Below are 5,929 nucleotides of genomic sequence, written 5' to 3'. Positions count from 1 at the left end.
TTCTGATTTGAGGGGCGTTTTTTTAGTATGGATTAGTGGATGTTTTCTTTCTAGTGTGGTTTTTGTGCTGGAAATATTGAGCGGAAAGTACTATAGAAGAAAGAATACGACGAAATAAAAAAATCTGAAGTAGCACAAAAGCTCGAACCAAACATATATATTATTTTGCTTTTATTATTAACACAATAAATTTGGCATACGTCTTCAGAGATTCTATAAGAAGCCAAAAGTTATTTGACAACAGAATCTTGGCGACGAAATTGAAGTTAATGGAGTTCGCCGAAAGCTTTAGTGGGGTTATGACTCATTTACTACTCAAATTGTGATATTTTTTACAATTTCGTCACAGTGGGATGCGGTAAATCCGCTTGCCTAGGAAGACCTTTCCTATTGTAACAGCAAAGACTAAACATTATATTCAATTTGCCCTTGCCACTCAACTGTTTAACGCACCATTGCTTACAGGCTTACACCTATTTAATTTTGTAGCGAATGGGCTGCCAAAGGTGTACAGGCAGACAGAAACTGGAGATCTATTTTTCCATACTTTAGGTGATGTCATGAAACGTCGAGAAACATTAAATTTACCGTTCGTCGGATGGACCCTATTACAATACATCTAGCTTACGCTCCGGAAGCAAAAATCCATAAATCAATTTTTTTTAAATAATGATGCAAATTCTGTATATAATAAAATGCATTGCTTGTGGGTTGAATACGTTACCAAATCAAAGTTGCACATGCTTGAGTCACAAGCTAAGATTATTTTCCACTGTTTAAGTGTTTGTTTGCACTATAAACTTAAACTTTTTCTTAATGTATTATTTGCCCAACATCAAACCTTTCCATGCTTTGTTGCATAAAAAATACAAGTATATAAAAATGAAAGATTATCTAACAATAATTACAACGATGTTTGCTCTGTTATTTTTAACAATGAAAAAAAAACTAGAAGAGAAAAATATTCATAAAATAGTTCTACAATTAGGAAACAAAAAATGTAACAGATATTGGCCTCTGTAAGTGTTCAGTTTACCTGAACAGGCGTTTGGGCGTACCTAATTTGTCCACCCTACTCCCACCCGTTTTTAGGGTAGTTTCACTATTTTTGTTATTTCACTCTCTCAGGGAGTCGTCGAAAAGTATCGAGAGGTTAAAGACGTGCCGACCCGAGAGACCGGCAATTGTAATTTTTGTGCGTTATAAATAAACCGTGTAACGTAAAATAGGTGATTTTATTTCGCGCAAAACATTTTGGTCCTTCGAGCCGGATTTCTCGCGGAATTAGTGGTACTGTTCTCTCCTGTATCGTCGATAAAAGCTTCACGTCCAAGACAATCTTGAGCATCGTGACATTCGACGACGAAAGCATTCCCAGAACTTCTGCAACAGCTTCACGTCCAAGGCAATCTTGAGCATCGTGACATCCGACAACGACATCCACAAAGCGTAGACGACTTCTTCAGCAGCTTCACGTCCAAGGCAATCTTGAGCATCGTGACATCTGACGACGACACATCACCAGACTGTATAGAGGACTTCTTCAGCAGCTTCACCTCCAAGACGACTTCGCCGGCAGCTTCACGTCCAAGGCAATCTTGAGCATCGTGACATCCGGCGACGACATCATCCCCAAAGCGTAGACGACTTCTTCAGCAGCTTCACGTCCAAGGTAATCTTGAGCATCGTGACATCCGGCGACGACATCATCCCCAAAGCGTAGACGACTTCTTCAGCAGCTTCACGTCCAAGGTAATCTTGAGCATCGTGACATCTGACGACGACAGCATCGCCAAACCGTAGACGACTTCGCCAGCAGCTTTACGTCCAAGGCAATCTTGAGCATCGTGACATCTGACGACGACAACATCGCCAGACTGTAGAGGACTTCTCTACTATTTATGACGAATTTTTGTACATTCAAATTCAAATTGAGGAATTGGAAATTGTTTAAAAACAAACATCTACCGCAGATCAATGTATCACTTTTGACAAGGAATTTCATATCGTTGTGTGCGAATTAAAAGCATTGGAAGCCAAATATTCAGCCAAATCTGCAAAAAAATATGATATTCCTATCGTTCAAAATAGCGCCGTTAATGTAAAACTGCCAGAATTAACGTTTAGAGTAGCAGCAATATCAACAAATAAAAACGAGAAAGCAAATTTTAATACCAATTCAAACATATCGGTAATGTGGCCATATTGTTCCGATCCTCATAATTTATTTTGTTGCGCAAAATTGATTCACCTAATGGTAACAAATAGGTTAAAGATCGTGAGTTCCAAAAAACTGTGTTCTAATTGTTTTCAGAACAGTCATAAAGTTGCGGAATGCAAATCATCCTATGTCTGTAAAATTTGTAAAGGACATCACAATACGTTGTTGCATGTAGACAATCCCGAGCCAAACGAAATACGAAATACTAGCAGTGACAATAATCAAGTCGAATCAGATCAATCCGTTGTTCTTAAAGCAAATTCTCAACAAGTTTATTTCAGTAAAGTACTTCCAACAGCCCAGGTACAAATTTATGATAAATCGGGAAATAAACATCAAGTACGAGCACTGTTAGGTAGCGGTTCCGAATTAAATTTTATTTCAGAACAAATGTCAAAATTATTAAAACTTAAATCACAACGATCATTTTATCAATCGCTGGTGTCAACCGTTGTCATACTAGTGCCTCACAATTAGCAAGTATCAAGATTCATTCTAATTGCCGACATTATGATTTAAACCTTTCATGTGTTATTTTGCCACAAATCTCGGAATTTTTACCATCCACGTTATTTTCAATCACTAATTTACAATTTCCGCACCACAACAAATCAGCAGATCCCGCATTTCATGTCAAAGGGACGATAGATTTATTGTTAGGTGTTCAGCCTTCTTCGAAATTTTAAAGCCTAATCGGAGATGTTTGAATAAGGACTTTATTCTACAGGAAACTAAATTCGGTTGGGCAGTGGTTAATGCTCATGGTGATAATCCGGGGGTTGTAAAACAGGGTTCTTGTTATTATGTCCAACCCGTCCTAGAACAGATGGTTGGAAGGTTTTGGCAATTAGATGAATTTAAAACTTCCGTAAAACTTCAATCGGCCGACGAAATCCTATGCGAAAAGAAATTTATGGAGGGTCATAAACGCTTAGAAATGGGAAGGTTTTCGGTACCACTTCCGTTCAAGGCGGAAAACCCAAACTTAGGTACATTTCGGGAAGGGGCCATAAAACGTTTTAAATCTTTAGAATGTAAATTCCGAAAGGACGAGAATTTTAAGTTACCCTATTCAGCAGTAATTACAGACTATTTACAACAAGGTCATGCGAAACAAGTTCCTGAAGACGAAATTGATAATCCACGTAGTTATTATTTAGCACACCATGGTGTTCTTAAAGAAAGTACCACGACACCATTACGTATTTTGTTTGACGCATCATTTAGATCATGTAATTATAAAAGCTTAAATGACGAGTTATTAGTTGGTCCAAAAATCCACTCGTATTTATATCCAATGTTATTACGTGAAAATGTCACACATTCTAATGATCTTAAGGTATTAACAAATAATTACGAAGCTGAAGAACGACGTCAGGCCGTCTGTTCAAAGGCAATAGTAGACAACAAAGGTCAATCACCATCAGATTTATTATTAAGGTACTCATTATTTTCAAAATTAATTAACGTAGTAGCTTTTTGTTTACGATTTTACAACAGAGTCAGATATAGACAAAGTGTAAATGGTGCACTAACTGTAAAGGAAATTGAAAACAGTCGGAACGTTATTATTAAAATAGTCCAACAGGAATCATTTCCTGAGGAATTCAAGTGTCTCATAAAAAGTAATGACTTACCAAAATCTAGTCCTTTAATCAAGTTAAAACCCTTTCTAGACGATAATTTATTAATACGAGTGGGTGGTAGACCCGTCAATGCAAATGTTTTGTTTGATAAAAAATTTCCCTTGGTTATTCCAAAATTGCACCATATTACAAAATTAATTGTACTACAGACACACTTGCGCCAGTTACATGCTGGACCGCAAGCGACTTTAGCAGTTATTAGACAAACATATTGGCTTATCGGCGGACCTGACATAATTAGAAAAATTCTCCACGAATGTGTACTTTGCAGACGTTCGAAAGCGATTCCCTACGAAGAAATAATGGGAAATTTACCCGAAGGTAGATTAAATCTAGTACGACCATTCCTTAATTGTGGGGTCGATTACGCCGGCCCAATTCTAATTCGAGAAGGGAGGGGTCGTGGAAACAGGTCTATAAAGGCTTATATTTGTTTTGCCACCAAGGCAATTCACCTAGAAATAGTCACCGACTGTACTTCGTCAGCCTTTATTGGAGCCTTCAAAAGATTTACGTCTCGAAGAGGAAAACCTTCAAATATTTACGCCGATAACGCATCAAATTTTAAGGAAGCCAATCGCGAATTACGAGTCATACATTTCTATGTTATTAAATCTGATGCATTTTATCCCACCTCGCTCACCACATGTTGGTGGAATTTGGGAAGCAGGCATTAAGACCATTAAATTTTATCTAAAACAAGTTATAGGGCAGTCACTGTTCACATATGAAGAAATGTATACCTATTTGACATTGATCGAGACGTGTCTTAACTCTCGACCTATAACTCCATTATCCTCAAATCCCGACGATCTATCCGTACTCACCCCTGGCCATTATGGGTATCTCGATGATCCAATGAATTTCAGGAGCCAACCCAATTGAGCTCAAGGTATCGGTAACATCGCTCAGTTTAGTAACGAAGGTAAGTTCGTTTCCACAGTTCAGAATGTCTAAACCCGTTGGTGCAAGGTAATTCAGGAGAGCCTCCCCTCTGGAACTGACACCAGAATTCCCTCATACTATGTGGTGTGAGTTCGCATTGCAACCCAAGATGAGATGTCATACCCCTTACCCTTACTAAAGTCTACTACTAGCATCAGCTTAGCTGACGTCAGCTACGACTCCACTATATTATAGCATTTATGATATTTACATGAGCAGCCACTACATCCCTAGAGCATAGGCGTTTCAAAGGCCTGTACCCATTTGGATAAGTAACATAATGCCCTGGGTTTATATCCGGTAAGAGCAGTACCTAATAACTCTCCAGATTTTCTGTATAAGCCCAATCTTCACAACCCACATATCCGCTTGCATACCGAAGGAAGCCCGAGGCAACGACACTGTAGTGGGAATTGAACTGCAGCAGACTTTATTTACTAGTCCCTAGAGTAACATTTTCTGCATTTAGATCTTCCCGTCTACCTACAGGCTGAAGACGTTGAAGACCCTGAAGTTTCTTGCCCTCAGGGTTGCTAACAATGAGCTGGGTTGTTTTAGGCCCGACTCGTTCTACTCCATAGATAATTCAACTAAGAGCCTCAGAGTTGCCATGGGAGATACGAGTGTTCCTTGGACAAATACCAAGGCTTTCCTTAATCTTGGAAGCTCCGCGGTTGGTGCACACCACAGAGTTAGACCTTCCAACTGTAGGTCCCATTAGGATTAGGGCTCGTTATTAAACGAACCGTAACAAATCTCGAGTTCTCTCGTCCTCACATTCTACACAGATTACTTCCTATCGAAATCTTCCTCTTTATGTAAGGTGGGAGTGATGGTCATCTTCAAGAGGGTTATCTCCAGCATGTAACAGTGCCTCTTGAATGACGATCCAATGTGCATTTTCTAGTTGTATTCCGGGGAAACCCTCTGCAAAAAGCGGAGAGAGCCATACGGCTGATGTCGGAATTAATAGTTACCACCCTTCTATTCTACCTAGCTTTTCTGAAACATTGACTCAACTTCTTTCTACTCTCCTCCTTAAACGAGAGGACTAATTTTGTAATGACCAAAATATAACAATATTCGTTTTATAATGAAGAACCATCAAAATTTAAGA

This window comes from Zophobas morio, unplaced genomic scaffold (assembly GCF_036711695.1).
Source record: "Zophobas morio isolate AGI-343-1 ecotype UQ-CSIRO unplaced genomic scaffold, CSIRO_AGI_Zmor_V1 ptg000046l, whole genome shotgun sequence".
NCBI lineage: Eukaryota > Metazoa > Arthropoda > Insecta > Coleoptera > Tenebrionidae > Zophobas > Zophobas morio.
This window is presented reverse-complemented; position numbering follows the sequence as displayed.